This window comes from Oncorhynchus gorbuscha, linkage group LG16 (genome assembly GCF_021184085.1).
Source record: "Oncorhynchus gorbuscha isolate QuinsamMale2020 ecotype Even-year linkage group LG16, OgorEven_v1.0, whole genome shotgun sequence".
Taxonomy (NCBI): domain Eukaryota; kingdom Metazoa; phylum Chordata; class Actinopteri; order Salmoniformes; family Salmonidae; genus Oncorhynchus; species Oncorhynchus gorbuscha.
This window is the reverse complement of record NC_060188.1, coordinates 24,885,535-24,902,922: the sequence shown is the minus strand read 5'-3', so window position 1 is coordinate 24,902,922 and position 17,388 is coordinate 24,885,535.

Here is a 17,388-nt window from a genome sequence, read left to right as displayed (position 1 = left end):
CTCAGCTAATAACAGAGCAAAACACACACACACCAATAAACACGCACAAAGGCACAAAGGCACGGTAACACACAGACATAATAATAACACATATACTAGTACACACACACTCCTCAAAGAATTATACACATCTTGGATTGCCTATACATAGTATATTCATATCATTAGAGTGTTTTTGAAGAGCAGTTCCTCAGTAGGCTGAGAGGCAGATGCACCATGTCACCTAGAGTGAGCCTTAGCCTCCTCTCTCACACAGTGTTGCACCTTGAGACTCTGGCCCAGCCAATCATCAAAGACTACCCAGCCGGAGAAGGGAGAACCCACAAGCTTTGTCTCCTTAAGTATTTATGGTAATGAAGTGGTCTAGATTAATCATGAGCAATGTGGAAAGAATTCTGATGAACTTGGAGTGCATGGCTGTGAGTCACACTCATCACCAGCGATCTGAGTTCCACTCCAGGCACGGACGTCTCCTCTCTCAATTATACATCATCTAGCTGTCAGGGAGGAGTGTACGCTACAGAACATCATTAATGTGGATCTGAGAGGAGGGAAAAGACACAGCTTGATATAATGAGAGGTGCTATGATTACTATCACAGTCACTATGTCCTATAACACTGGTACAGCAAGCAGAGGCACATTTATTATGTATACTTATAGGACTATGTAATATGTTGATGTATATGCTTGCTCCTACAGTAGTAGTGGCAAGTGTATGGTGCTTATACTCAGAAATCCACTAACTGGGATACTCAGTAAATATTAAGTTCTGATTCTCAGAACACTTTCTTAATCCTTACTGTCTGTCCTGAACTGATATCCCATTCCTTAATCTTTAGCACACTTAAACCAATGTGAATTTAAAGGGGAAGTGTGTTGTGAAGGATCAATCATCTGCAATGTGATGGTGGCCTCAGTACTTCGTCTAAAGGCCTTTTCCTGCACACTTGGCTCATTATTGTCTGATTTGCTGTTTGTTGTTGGCTTCTTTTGGTCTCTAAAAGAGAATCAGTCCAAAATCGCACTGTACACTTCTCCTGCTTAGTCATCTGAAAGACTCATGAGAGATGAACAACCGACTGGAACACCTGGAGTGATCCTGATTTCTCCCATGAGGGTGAGAGAGAGAGAGGGAGAGAGAGGGAGAGAGAGGGAGAGAGAGAGAGAGAGGGGGAAAGAGGGAGAGAGAGAGAGGGAGAGAGAGAGAGAGAGGGAAAGAGGGAGAGAAAGAGAGGGAGAGAGAGATGATCAGATTGAGAAAGTCAGATTGAGTGAGTGATAGAGCACAACTGAAAAGCACTGTGTCGCTCCCTCCCTCACCCTGTCTCCCCCCTGTGTCCCTCCCTCCCCTGTACAGCAGCACAGTTCATTTAAATTCTGCAAGGAGACAACCAATAAATCACCTGCATTCTGACTAATGGTTCCTGCACTGAGGGGAAAACTCTCTCTCTCTCTTTCTCTCTCACCTCTGTACCTGGAGACTCTAACACTGCAAAGAAATATAGGGTAGTGCTATTAGCCAAACGTACACTACTTGTACACACACACACACACACACACACACACACACACACACACACACACACACACACACACACACACACACACACACACACACACACACACACACACACACACACACACACACACACACACACACACACACACACACACACACACACACACACACACACACACACACACACACACACACACACACACACACACACACACACGTTATTGCATAAGCATTCACACTCTCACAAAAACACACGTACCGTAATATCCACTGACAGGCTGCAGTTGTAAGAGTCAGCAGAAACACAACTCCCCTGCCAGGTTTGCACTTCCTCCAGAGGCAAACATCCCCCAAAGTGATGGTCCATAATTATCTTCTTCAACTCCACCTCAGCTTTCACCGTTGACGTCTGAGACACAGAACTTAACCTTGAACCGTCATGCAGAAGCACAGCAATGGTGTTATTCCAAAAATATACTGCAGCTGTGAGCTTGACAAACCCGGATCTTTAAAAAACCTGAACCTTCTCACCCCAAATCAAGGCCCTCTGTTGTTATCACCACCAGCACTGATAACATTTATTAACTATAGGCATTGACTGCAGGGATATTAGGTTCGAAAAAATACTGAAAATCAGCAGTTTGGGGGGAATAGTAGAAAACAAATGCACTCATTAAAATAGGACTAAAATGGTCCAGAGTTTTAGTCAACTGATAATAACTAAAACTAACAAGGAAGAAATTACCAAAATGTGACTAAAACTATATTGAAAAAAGCTGCCAAAATGAACGCTGTATTGTACAGAACCACCTTGTTTTACTTAAGCATTTTGATTTAAAAAAGAAATAATTACATTCTAATTGCTCTCCTGTGATGTCGTGACTTGCGACTCCCCTGAATTGTGTCACATATAATAGCATATCATAACATTACTGTAAGAAAAAAACACCCCCTCATTTCTTATTCGATTTTAGGACACTTGTGCAAATGCTCAAATGTTTCTCTCACGTGGCCACAACTCAACAGCGCACACCACTTAGCAAAATATGTATTTGAATGAAACAATACACAGTTATGCTACAGTTTCTTAACACCATCTGCTGTAAAATTTGCTCACAGTCATTGGCGGTTCTAGCTTGTATGGTTCCCTGGTTCCCTGCATGGTTGGCATGCAGATGCTGCCTGGTCATAATTCATGATTGACAGTGAGAAATGTGAAGGGAGGGTGGCCACAAAAATGTGTGTGTTAGGTAGCGGCATAGAAACACATGTGCGGAACATGACACGGGTCTTTCCAGCGGGATCAAGGAGGCGGAACATGACACGGGTCTTTCCAGCGGGATCAAGGAGGCGGAACATGACACGGGTCTTTCCAGCGGGATCAAGGAGGCGGAACATGACACGGGTCTTTCCAGCGGGATCAAGGAGGCGGAACATGACACGGGTCTTTCCAGCGGGATCAAGGAGGCGGAACATGACACGGGTCTTTCCAGCGGGATCAAGGAGGCGGAACATGACACGGGTCTTTCCAGCGGGATCAAGGAGGCGGAACATGACACGGGTCTTTCCAGCGGGATCAAGGAGGCGGAACATGACACGGGTCTTTCCAGCGGGATCAAGGAGGCGGAACATGACACGGGTCTTTCCAGCGGGATCAAGGAGGCGGAACATGACACGGGTCTTTCCAGCGGGATCAAGGAGGCGGAACATGACACGGGTCTTTCCAGCGGGATCAAGGAGGCGGAACATGACACGGGTCTCTTAAGAGCGTCTGCTAAATGACTTAAATGTAAATGTAAATGTAATGTCTCTCCAGCGGGATCAAGGAGGCGGAACATGACACGGGTCTTTCCAGCGGGATCAAGGAGGCGGAACATGACACGGGTCTTTCCAGCGGGATCAAGGAGGCGGAACATGACACGGGTCTCTCCAGCGGGATCAAGGAGGCGGAACATGACACGGGTCTTTCCAGCGGGATCAAGGAGGCGGAACATGACACGGATCTTTCCAGCGGGATCAAGGAGGCGGAACATGACACGGGTCTTTCCAGCGGGATCAAGGAGGCGGAACATGACACGGGTCTTTCCAGCGGGATCAAGGAGGCGGAACATGACACGGGTCTTTCCAGCGGGATCAAGGAGGCGGAACATGACACGGGTCTTTCCAGCGGGATCAAGGGCGGAACTGGGCGGTTGCCTACGGATCCACAGCCTCAGCCTATTGTAAAGGAGGGTGGGCTAGGGACAGACAAACTGTTTGCCCTTATTGGCACCAGAAGGCTTGTTCTCTCTGCTCTCTGCTGTTCTCTGTTTTGTGCCAGTGAGGCCCAGCGCTGAGGGATGAGAGATGGCACCTCTGGCCCCCCTCTGCTTCTTCCCGGCCCTCTTCTTGACCTGTCACTATCAGTTTGTTAATAATCTACTGAGTCCACTATGCTAGAAAACATGCTCTCATTACCACTCTCTTTCTCTCACTGACTCTCTGTCTCTCTCACACACGTGCAATCGAACGCACACACACAAACGCACACAAACACAGGAAAGGCTCACACTTTCACACATACATTTGACTTCCTGTGGGCTAGCTAGTGTGATGCCATGGACAAGGGACCATTATGGGGGGATGGTGTATATACTCTATAATCTGTTCTACTCTCTAGGCCTTTAAACTGTTCACTCTTTGATGAAAAGGGGCTATCACTTGTGCAGTGACCTGGGGTAACCTACTACAGCAAGCCTGGGCTCCCATTCCCCTCAACACATATGTCTGACTGCCAGCTGTGATTGGGGCCTTTGATCCCCCTGTGGGTCCTACATGTGTTTTTACACAGGACTGGACTATGTTCTCCGTCTCTCTCTCCCCTGCCATCCTCCTCTATTCTCCTCCCTTCTCTACTCCCCATCCTCCTCCCCTCTCCTCACTCATCTCTGTCCTCCCTTCTCCTCCCCAATCCCTCCCCCACTCTCTTCCACCTTTCTCTCTCCCCTACCCTCCCCCCCCCCTCCTCTGTTGCTTAGGCAACCCAGGACTTCTGTCCTGCTGACTTCTGACAGAAGATGATAGAGGTTGCATGCTGTGGGGTGTGACACAGATGGACAGAGCAGTGTGCAGGGAGTACACTCCACTGGACCACACCATCCACGGTCCCCAGTCCCCCTTCCCACGCCCAGCTGCAGTGAGAGAGAAGCTCCCCTGCAGTCCTCTCCTCCAACCCAAATCAAATCAAATGTTATTGTCACGTACACATGGTTAGCAGATGTTAATGCGAATGTAGCGAAATGCTTGTGCTTCTAGTTCCGACAATGCAGTAATATCCAACGAGTAATCTAACCTAACAATTTCACAACAATTACCTTATACACACAAGTGTAAAGGACTGAATAAGAATGTGTACATAAAAACATATATGAATGAGTGATGGTATATAACGGCATAGGCAAGATGCAGTGGATGGTATAGAGTACAGTATATACATATGAGATTAGTAATGTAGGGCATGAAAACATTATATGAAGTGGCAACCCCCGTTCCTCCAGACCTGCCAAAAACAGCCAGAGCGCTGTATTGTATGTGGGACACTGACCTGTCTGCAGCTGCTGCCACATCTCAGACCCAGTGAAGTTCAGCTGTCTCGCTCTATCTATCCCTCCTAGTATTGAGCCCACAACCAACATTTTTGCTGATATGTCTCCTGACAAAGTCAATTGGAAATGTAAAGGGAGACATGCTAAATGGACAGGCATCATCACCAGCTGAAATACTGTCAACAGCCTAAAGGGGTCTTAGTTCAATGACGGATCCAAGGATTTTGGGAGGGTTTGTCATGGCACGAGCAATAACTCAAGGGTGTGAGATGAGGTGAGGTGCACACTGGGATACTATACAAGGTTGGATGCTAATGGCAAGAGAGAATACTCTCAATCAGCCATCTACACCAAAGCTCCTGAGGGCCCTCTTCAGATCAGATAAATCCCACGTACAGCTATACTGCCTTGCCTCTCTTACTCTAATCATCTCTCTGTCTCTCCCATTCTCATTAAACAGATATTTAGCAGCTAAGCGCTCTGAACCTGACGGACGTGAGTTACCCCCCTACATACAGTATAGTAGCACTGTCCCACTCACCTCTGCTCCGTAACCACATCTCATTAGCTGTATAAATGGAGGGGTCTCACTGTGAATCCATTACAGGGGTATTCTGTCAGGCTCTTTGTATAACCACTGTGGGATTAATCATCCCAGAGAGAGCAGAATTCAATCAATTTATCCGGAGATAAAGAGAGAGAGCTGACAAAACACCGTAAGAGAGGGAAAAGCTGGGAGATTCTTATTGGCCAGAGGATAGAGGGATAGCGCAAGAGATAGATGAAGAGAATGAGAATGCCAATTAAAGAGAGTTTCTAAAACGTTATTTTTTATGGAATATCACGTTCTTCCACATAAATGCACAATTCATGAATTTTTGTATTTCATATTTCGTTTTTATTAGGATCCCCATTAGTTGTCGCCAAGGCAGCAGCTACTTTTCCTGGGGTCTAAGCAGGGTTTATATTATTACACGGTTATTCATCCGCCCTCCTCTCCCCTGTAACTATTCCCCAGGTTGTTGCTGTAAATGAGAATGTGTTCTCAGTCAACTTACCTGGTAAAATAAGGGTTAAATACAAATGTATAAAAATGACAATGTACAATATAAAATCCACAATACCACAACATTACAACGTGTATGTTAGACCTGCGTTGTGCCAGGAGGTATGGTTTTCTCTGTTTTTATATCTGGTTGTACTTCTTGAGTTACTTGATGCGGAAGAGAGTTCCATGTAGTCATTCCTCTATGTAGTACATGAACGTTTCCCAGACTCTGTTCTGGACTTGGGGACTGTGAAGAGACCCCTGGTGGCATGTCTTGTGGGGTATGTATAGGTGTTTTAGCTGTGTGTTAGCTGCTTGAACAGACAGTTTGGTGCTTTCAACACGTCAATACCTCTCACAAAGACAAGTACTGATGCAGTCAATCTCTCCTCGTCTTGGAGTCGGTAGAGGATTGACAAACACTGTATTGATATTGGCTGTCTATGTACATTTAACGCCAGTCGTGCTACTCTGCTTTGAGCCAACTGGAATTTGCTTGTGTTCTTTTTCTTTGTGGCACTTGACCTTATAACTGGGCAGTGGTCCAGGTGTGATAAAACTAAGGCCTGTAGGACTTGCTTTGTTGATTGTGATGTCAAGAAACAAGAGCAGCTCTTCATCACAGACAGACCTCTTTCCATCTTCGCTACCATTGAGTCAATATGTTTTGATGTCAGTTTGCAATCTAGGGTTTTACAGCATGTAGTTTAGTCTCCTCAACTTGCTCAATTGCCATATTATTCATTACAAGATTTGCAGTAGATGAGGTTTGGGGTTTAGTGAATCGTTTGTCCCAAATACAGTGGTTTTAGTTGTTGTTATATAACAGGACTGGCTTACTAGTTGCCTGCTAGAAGTTGCATTCTAGAAATGACTGCAGATCTTTGTTAGCTGTTGCAGTGATTTCATTTGCTATGCTAGCTGACGTGTATAATGTTGAGTCATCAGCGTACGTAGCCACACAGGCTTTACAAAATATTACTGGTAGGTCATGAGTAAAAATAGCAAAACAGTTGAGGGGGGGGGGGGGTATGGGAAGTGAGAATGGAGGAAATTAGGGAAAACTGCAAAGAAATAACATTCTGGCCCTGAATGGTTCCAATTATCCGTGAATTATCCGTGAAATCATTAGAGGTTAGTTGTGTGTGATGAGACTGCACATATTAACAAGCCATTTCCTGCACAATTCATTACAGCAAATGAGCCAATGATTGAGGAATATTCGTTTTTTAAATTGAGTTTGAACGAAATTGAGTCTGAGACGCTCTACTAAAATGTGTTTATGTATGAACATTTAACAGTTATAGGTGTTTCAGAATCTAAAGTTTAAAAAAATGAATGTTTAACAGTATGTGCCTTTGGTGTTGCGCTGTGTGTATGAGTTTGGACTTGGTGTTTTGCTGTGTATATGAGTTTGGACTTGGTGTTTTGCTGTGTATATGAGTTTGGACTTGGTGTTTTGCTGTGTGTATGAGTTTGGACCTGGTGTTGTGCTGTGTGTAGGAGTTTGGGCCTGCTCTGTAATTGTGTATTTGTGGGAAATTAGGCCAGGGTTCCTAGGGTAGCCATGCAACATTTCAGGCTGATGATACCTCTGTGTGTGTAATGAGAAGAAATTAGGGTCGACTGGTGATGTTAACCCACTTATAAAATCTGCCTCCCTTTATAGGGTGTTAGAAAACCACAATTACCCCCCCGACATTTTTTCCCTGCATGATTTATGAAGTGAACATTGCTTCCCCCTCCTCTAGCCCCAGCCCCTGTTCCCCCTCCTCTAGCCCCAGCCCCTGTTCTCCGTCTTCTAGCCCCAGCCCCCATTCCCCCTCCTCTAGCCGCAGCCCCCATTCCCCCTCCTCTAGCCCCAGCCCCCGTTCCCCCTCCTCTATCCCCAGCCCCCGTTGCCCCCTCCTCTAGCCCCAGTCCCCGTTCCCCCTCCTCTAGCCCCAGCCCCCGTTCCCCCTCCTCTAGCCCCAGCCCCCGTTTCCCCCTCCTCTGGCCCCAACCCCCGTTCCCCCTTCTCTAGCCCCAGCCCCCGTTTCCCCTCCTCTAGCTCCAGCCCCCGTTCCCCCTCCTCTAGCCCCAGCCCCCGTTCCCCCTTCTCTATCCCCAGCCCCCGTTAGCCACAGCCCCTCCTCTAGCCACAGCCTCCGTTCCCCCTCCTCTAGCCACAGCCTCCGTTCCCCCTTCTCTAGCCCCAGCCCCCGTTTCCCCTCCTCTAGCTCCAGCCCCCGTTCCCCCTCCTCTAGCCCCAGCCCCCGTTCCCCCTCCTCTAGCCACAGCCTCCGTTCCCCCTCCTCTAGCCCCAGCCCCCGTTCCCCCTCCTCTAGCCACAGCTTCCGTTCCCCCTTCTCTATCCCCAGCCCCCGTTTCCCCTCCTCCCCAGCCACAGCCTCCTAGCCACAGCCTCCCCCTCCTCTAGCCCCAGCCCCCGTTTCCCCTCCTCTAGCTCCAGCCCCCGTTCCCCCTCCTCTAGCCACATCCTCCGTTCCCCCTCCTCTAGCCACAGCCTCCGTTCCCCCTCCTCTAGCCCCAGCCCCCATTTCCCCTCCTCTAGCTCCAGCCCCGTTCCCCCTCCTCTAGCCCCAGCCCCCGTTCCCCCTCCTCTAGCCCCAGCCCCCGTTTCCCCTCCTCTAGCCACAGCCTCCGTTCCCCCTCCTCTAGCCCCAGCCCCCATTTCCCCTCCTCTAGCTCCAGCCCCCGTTCCCCCTCCTCTAGCCCCAGCCCCCGTTCCCCCTCCTCTAGCCCCAGCCCCCGTATCCCCTCCTCTAGCTCCAGCCCCCGTTCCCCCTCCTCTAGCCCCAGCCCCCGTTCCCCCTCCTCTAGCCACAGCCTCCGTTCCCCCTCCTCTAGCCACAGCCTCCGTTCCCCCTCCTCTAGCCCCAGCCCCCGTTTCCCTAGGTAGAGCAATAAAGGGAAGTTAAGGGACGGTATTGATCAAGAAAAAATTGTCTTTGATTTGCCTGGGAGAGAGGAGGGCTACTGGTGAGTTTCTCTCCATCCTCCCAACCTAACCACCACCCAGGGCCGTGTCTAGCCCTTTGGGGGCCCTAAGCGAGTTACAGAGTTTTATCCCACGTGTTACAGAGTTACACATCGGATAAACAAATGAACAATAACACTAACACTATAGAACAATCTATATACAGCGTGTGCAAATTTAGTAAGATTAGGGAGGTAAGGCAATAAATAGGCCGTAGTGGCAAAATAATTCAAATTGAAAATGTTGAGACGCTGACTGAGTACCTAAAAAATACAAATGTAAAAAATGTTGAGGCTGAGGGCCTGCTAGCGGCATGGGGCCCTAAGCGACAGCTTATTTCACTTATGCATGGATCCGGCCCTGCCACCACCACCCACCCCTTCTCCCCACTCCACCTCCTCCCTCTGGCTGTCTGGCCACCCGCCACGTGTGAAAAAGCTTTCAACTCAGATCATCGTCTCCACTTCCACCTTTAATTGGCCATATGTGTCACCACCACCCTGCTGTTATTGGTGGAGAGGGAAAGGGGTGGGAGGGCAGAAGGATCTGACAGGGTGTGTGTGCAGACTTATTTGGTTATTACAAACGCTTGTCTGCATCCCAAATGGCACCCTGTTCATAGCCGCAGGAAGTAGGGGTGCTGAGGGTGCTGCAGCACCCCCTGAAATGTTTGTTTTTTCTATCAAAAAAGTTGTGCACTATGACACTATTTTCTTACATAGTGCACTAATTGTGACCATAGCCCTTGTGGAACCTATTCAAAAGTAGTGTACTGCTGTAGGTAAAAGCATGTCATTGTGTGCAGACCTTGACTGTAAGAGGGGAGGTGTGTTACAGGGATGAATAAATGAATGAATAAAAGAGAAGGGGATGGAGATGCTCTAACATTAAGTGGTCTCAGCAGACATGATCTAGAGCATCAGTATGAATGACACATACTGGTACTACAGTATAATACCCACAGAAGCAGCAACACATTCCTCATGACATTCAGCAAGCATTCATTAGCATGCATTAACCTTTACTCCTGATCACAGGAAGTGAAGCAGCAGTTACCTCTAAATTATAAGGCAGGCGTTTATTTTCCTCTGCAGTGGGGATACTGAGAAAGGGTATTTGAAAAACAAACACATGAGTAGGAACAACAGCTCACATTCTGAACAACTAGCATGACGCGGTGAAGTGCATATTGATGACATCATCCGACCTAGGTCCATTTTTACCCAATGTCAGTTATTCTGTACTGTCTGTGATGAAGGAGAGAGGGATGGAGGGAGGAAATGTCAGGGATTTTTTTGGATAAGGGTCCACCCTCCTTCCCTTCTCTAAATGGCAAATGTCACAGCCAGGAGATAGAGATGATGAGAGCGAGAGAGAGAGGGGGAGAGGGATGATTGGCTGATGGGAGTGTGGTGGAGCAGGAGCTTACAGAAGCCAACATCTCTCTGCAGTGGGGGTAGTCAACCAAAGCCAAGCAGTGTGGCTGGCAGAGTTTCGCAGAGTTGGCAGTGCCAGGGTGCTGGAGGGGTAGCCTGCAGGGTCTAGAGACACATGGTGGCGAGCACATGCAAATACACATAAAGTATAGTGACCTCAGCTCATACACCCCCTCCCTCACCCACAAGTCATGCAGCTGACACACCAAACCTGGGTGGTATAGGACTAACACATCTCTTGGTAATGATTACAATTAGAGAACAACAGTGCTCTTACTGCAGAACTTTTTAGTATGTCAAGATTAGTCTATAAAGGACTACAGACACACCTCTCCAGGCAGCACCTGAACTGTGTCGTAACTACATCATTAACCTAACAGAGAGGAAGGAGCCTTTTAACATTAGTGCTAAGGTAGAACCAAAAACACTTTGAGTGGTAGCTTTGACATGGAGGGCCAGACAGAGACGATGTAGGGTTGTCTGAGGTGGCAACCTACCAGTACGAAAATATCACAGTAAAGGAAAAGGTGATATTTTGAAAGTGTAAAATGGAGACACAGTTGTCAAAATGCACTTTAGAACAGAGTTTAGAATGTAACAGTTACACAGAGTTTAGAACGTAACAGTTACACAGAGTTTAGAATGTAACAGTTACAGAGTTTAGAATGTAACAGTACACAGGGTTTAGAATGTAACAGTTACATAGTTTAGATGGTAACAGTTACAGAGTTTAGAATGTAACACTTACTCAGAGTTTAGAATGTAACAGTTTCACAGAGTTTAGAACGTAACAGTTACACAGAGTTTATAATGTAACAGTTACACAGGGTTTAGAATGTAACAGTTACATAGTTTAGATGGTAACAGTTACAGAGTTTAGAATGTAACACTTACACAGAGTTTAGAATGTAACAGTTACACAGAGTTTAGAACGTAACAGTTACACAGAGTTTATAATGTAACAGTTACACAGGGTTTAGAATGTAACAGTTACATAGTTTAGATGGTAACAGTTACAGAGTTTAGAATGTAACACTTACACAGAGTTTAGAATGTAACAGTTAAACAGGGTTTAGAATGTAACAGTTACAGAGTTTAGAATGTAACAGTTACAGAGTTTAGAATGTAACAGTTACAGAGTTTAGAATATAACAGTTAAACAGGGTTTAGAATGTAACAGTTACAGAGTTTAGAATGTAACAGTGACACAGAGTTTAGATTGTAACAGTTAAACAGGGTTTAGAATGTAACAGTTACAGAGTTTAGAATGTAACAGTTACAGAGTTTAGAATGTAACAGTGACACAGAGTTTAGATTGTAACAGTTAAACAGGGTTTAGAATGTAACAGTTACAGAGTTTAGAATGTAACAGTTACAGAGTTTAGAATGTAACAGTTAAACAGGGTTTAGAATGTAACAGTTACAGAGTTTAGAATGTAACAGTTACACAGAGTTTAGAATGTAACAGTTACAAAGTTTAGAATGTAACAGTGACACAGAGTTTAGATTGTAACAGTTAAACAGGGTTTAGAATGTAACAGTTACAGAGTTTAGAATGTAACAGTTACAGAGTTTAGAATGTAACAGTTAAACAGGGTTTCGAACGTAACAGTTACAGGGTTTAGAATGTAACAGTTGCACAGAGTTTAGAATGTAACAGTTACAGAGTTTAGAATGTAACAGTGACACAGAGTTTAGAATGTAACAGTTACAGAGTTTAGAATGTAACAGTGACACAGAGTTTAGAATGTAACAGTTAAACAGGGTTTAGAATGTAACAGTTACAGGGTTTAGAATGTAACAGTTGCACAGAGTTTAGATTGTAACAGTTAAACAGGGTTTCGAACGTAACAGTTACACAGAGTTTAGAATGTAACAGTTACACAGAGTTTAGAATGTAACAGTTACAGAGTTTAGAATGTAACAGTTACACAGAGTTTAGAATGTAACAGTTACACAGAGTTTAGAATGTAACAGTTACAAAGTTTAGAATGTAACAGTTACACAGAGTTTAGAATGTAACAGTTACAGAGTTTAGAATGTAACAACAGAGTTTAGATGTAACACAGAGTTTAGAATAACAGTTACAGAGTTTAGAACACAGTTACACAGAGTGTAGAATGTAACAGTTACACAGAGTTTAGAATGTAACAGTTAAACAGGGTTTAGAATGTAACAGTTACAGAGTTTAGAATGTAACAGTTACAGAGTTTAGAATGTAACAGTTACACAGAGTTTAGAATGTAACAGTTACACAGAGTTTAGAATGTAACAGTGACACAGAGTTTAGAATGTAACAGTTACACAGAGTTTAGAATGTAACAGTTAAACAGAGTTTAGAATGTAACAGTTACACAGAGTTTAGAATGTAACAGTTACAGAGTTTAGAATGTAACAGTTACACAGAGTTTAGAATGTAACAGTTACACAGAGTTTAGAATGTAACAGTAACAGATACACAGAGTTTAGAATGTTACAGTTACACAGAGTTTAGAATGTAACAGTTACACAGAGTTTAGAATGAGTTTAGAATGTAACAGTTACACAGAGTTTAGAATGTAACAGTTACACAGAGTTTAGAATGTAACAGTTACACAGAGTTTAGAATGTAACAGTGACACAGAGTTTAGAATGTAACAGTTACACAGAGTTTAGAATGTAACAGTTAAACAGAGTTTAGAATGTAACAGTTACAGAGTTTAGAATGTAACAGTTACAGAGTTTAGAATGTAACAGTTACACAGAGTTTAGAATGTAACAGTGACACAGAGTTTAGAATGTAACAGTTACACAGAGTTTAGAATGTAACAGTTAAACCGAGTTTAGAATGTAACAGTTCAGAGTTCAGAATGTAACAGTGACACAGAGTTTAGAATGTAACAGTTACAGAGTTTAGAATGTAACAGTTACACAGAGTTTAGAATGTAACAGTTACACAGAGTTTAGAATGTAACAGTGACACAGAGTTTAGAATGTAACAGTTACACAGAGTTTAGAATGTAACAGTTAAACCGAGTTTAGAATGTAACAGTTCAGAGTTCAGAATGTAACAGTGACACAGAGTTGAGAATGTAACCGTTTGTCACAACTTCTGCCGAAGTCAGTTCCTCTCCTTTTTCGGGTGGTGTTCCGTGGTCGACGTCACCGGTCTTCTAGCCATCGCCGATCCATTTGACATGTTCCATTTGTTTTGTCTTGTTTTCACACTCACCTGGTTTCAATTCCCTAATTACATGTTGTATATGTTCCCTCTGTCACCCCCATGTCCTTGTCGGGAATTGTTTATTTGTAAGTACGTGTGCATTGTGTGACTGGTGCGTTACGGGTTTTGTGCCCATGTGTTTGTTGTTATTGTATGCCGGTAGTTATGCTTATTAAACGGCTCCGGCTATTTACCAAGTTCTGCTCTCCTGCGTTTGACTTCACTGCCACCAGTTATGCACCCCGTACACCGTTACACTGTCGACTTAGGATCCATTAACTATAGATTGTCAAGTAGGCTCTACATGTCCGAGTTAGATCCCTTATACCATGGCAACAATAGAAATGACTACACACGTCAATGCAAATTGCAGAGATCTGAATGTCCAATAGCTAGTAGAGACAAGACACAACGGAATGAAAATGAAGAGTAGCCTAAAGATAATGCTAAAAATAGCTGGAATTACAGTAAGCTAGTTATTAAACATTTGCCAAACAAAGGCAACTCACTCAATCAGCTTATAGCGCCAATGTGATAAATGTCTGGGGCTGTGACGTCAACAACTCCCTTTTGTAAACAGATGACAGGGAGAAGAAAAATAGGTAAAAATCAACACCGAAATGAGTCAATGTAGGTGGAACTGTAGCTAACCCTCCTGACACCAGGTTCAGGGTTTAATCAGAGCCGCGGTCATCTACAGTAACTGACAAACACATATGTTGTCATTGCTTTTGTTTAGGAGTTTTTGGAGGTCTAGCTGCATTGGAGCTGTCTAATCCAGAAGCAGCTCCCGTCATATACCTGTTGCAGACATCACCAAGTCACATTTACCCAGTCACATTAGTAGGAATCCATTGCGGCCGTGTTACTCGTTCTAACACTGGAATGTGGAATGTGATCTACACCTCGATTAGGCTGATAGGAATCCTTATTATTTAGTTGAAGGATTTTGAATTTGAGTGTCATCCGGTTTATATAGCCTTTCTCTTTCTGAACTTCTAACGCAGTTAGGATATAAGGACGGGTGTGTTTCGTGGCCAAAAGAGCACCCGCTCACCCATTTGACAGCTCTAGCGCAGTTACACCTCCAACACCGCCTAAACTAAATCAACGAAAAGCAATGCGTTTGTCGGCTAACCAGGGTTAACGTTGATCCGATTCAATCCAGGCCCAGATCCACAGGTCGTGAACCTAGACAGGCACATTTCAGCCAACTGCTAACCTCTGTCTGTCTCTTTGTACATCCAGGTACTGTAGGACCAACCCATCAATACCTGGAACTACTCAGTAGAAGTTTCTAGAACCAGGCAGAGGCTAACAGAGTCTGTCTGTGTGGTGGCACTGTTCTCCTGTGCCGGGGCTTATTGAGACGCAAAGGACCTTTGCAAAGACAGGGTACCATATGATGTCCATCTACCACAAAACGCTATTGCTGCACTGAAATCACCTCGTCTGTCTGTCTGTCTGTCTGTCTGTCTGTCTGTCTGTCTGTCTGTCTGTCTGTCTGTCTGTCTGTCTGTCTGTCTGTCTGTCTGTCTGTCTGTCTGTCTGTCTGTCTGTCTGTCTGTCTGTCTGTCTGTCTGTCTGTCTGTCTGTCTGTCTGTCTGTCTGTCTGTCTGTCTGTCTGTCTGTCTCCCTCACTCTTCTCACCACTGTCTTCTTCTCTCTTACTCGCCCTATGTCTGGGCTGTCTGGGCTGCTGATAGACGAGCATCTGCCCTGGGATTATGCACTGCGAGCTGCTAATAATGTTGAAGAGCCTCCTGGGCACTCAATCCCTGAGCAACACCGCAATAAAGTCAGGAGCTGGGAAATACATGGCTATTTAATGGAATCGCCTGTCCAGGAGCTGAGGGGAGCTTCAGTGCCGAGCTATATTTACAGTTAGCCCCCATGCCTCTTCCTTGTCTGCCTCACCTCGCCTGCCTGCCAGCCCCCTCAGAGGACAACAGGCATCTGCCGCTCCGCTCGGCAATTCCTCGATGCTTCCTCCCACCCACGCCCCCGCCACAAGCACACACTGCTCACACAGCCAATAAAGTAAAAGCCAAAGAGTATAGAGTCAACCAGTCACGTGTTGGAAGTGATAAAAGGCCAGGCAAAAGTCAGATGGGTGACACGTGATCAAGGTGTGATGAGCTAATGCTCCAACGAAAGCTGTCAGATAGACAGTGCCACTTTGTTAATAACAAGTGAGTTGTTCACTTTTGGTTTGCCGGCGCCGCAGTTGTTTATGTCTGTCTTTTTTCAGACTTTGTCATTAATTTGCACCATCTGTCTCACACCGAAGTCAAGAACAACTGTGACACGATGCACCGCTTCTTCCGTCTTCTCTTTCTATTTATACTGCGATAAGAAGAAATCGGCACAGGGATGGCTTGGCTCTGACAGCCACACGGGCACACACCTCCATCTTCCAGGGCCATATGGCTCATCCACAGCAGGGGGCCCGTTGACTCCTCTGACGGGGGCACGAAGGGGCACAGACCTTTACTTTTATCTATTCACAGATTTGACATCAAGATCCACAGCACCATATATACTCTATACTAAACCCCTAACATCAATTCGACTCACTGTGTGTCTCCATTATACATTCTGCCTCACATCTCCTTGTAAGTGTCATAGCACAACAACTGACCGGTGGGGTGATTGTGTGAGAGCAGTGATGGTTAGTTTTACTGAGAAAGTCGTTGGTCTCACGGGCAACACGAGCCGTGTTTCTGGCCCCCGGACACGCTAGGGGTCTTGGTTGTCCTTCCTCCATGCGGGACGCTGTGTCCACACGTGTTGATCCCGGCACTGGGGGGTCAACACGTGCGCAGTGTGTCAGGACCGAGAGCGAGCGACTTCCGCATGACTCATTACACACTCTTGGAGTTTTTGAACAGACACAGATTGACAGCCACACACATGCAATGTTTAAAGCAGCATCCTGGCACGGAATCTTTCTATCTTTCTAATCTTTCTGGTGTCAGACCCTCTCCAGAACAGCAGGCATTGGCACAGCCAACTGTCTTATATCCCCACAGTAAGATATACACACATATTCTCGCGTACAGAAACACACACACGCACAAACAATCTCAGACACAAACAGACATATAGGACATAGAAAGCGATGCATGCAGACACACTCCCACACTCACAGACACACACACTCACAGACACAATAGTTCCTGATGGTCGGAACACATCGTCTGGCCACAGCATAGTGACTCTTGATTCCGGATTCAGTTGGGCACTTCCCTTGCCTCAGTCGGCATTCTGATCTCTGTCTCAATTGATTCCTTGGAGGAGGTGGGGAAGCTCAGCTCTCTTTGTTCTGGGTGGAACTTAGTTGCCCTCCGTTGTGCACAGGGTTGACAGAGGTTAGTAATTGAAAGCGACATCATTACGCAAAGCTTTGTCATGCTTCCCGCATCCATTCCCAGGACCCTCTCACTCTCTGGGCTCCATCTCGGAGGCTATTGTCTAGGTCAAGCGCCGGAACACAAAACGCTATTGCTGCACCGAAATCACCTCGGCCGTCTTCCTCGAACCCGACCATTTCAATACAGCAGTCAACTAGTTTGATTTTCCTTCTTTCTTCCGTCCCCTTGGTCTTCATCACAATC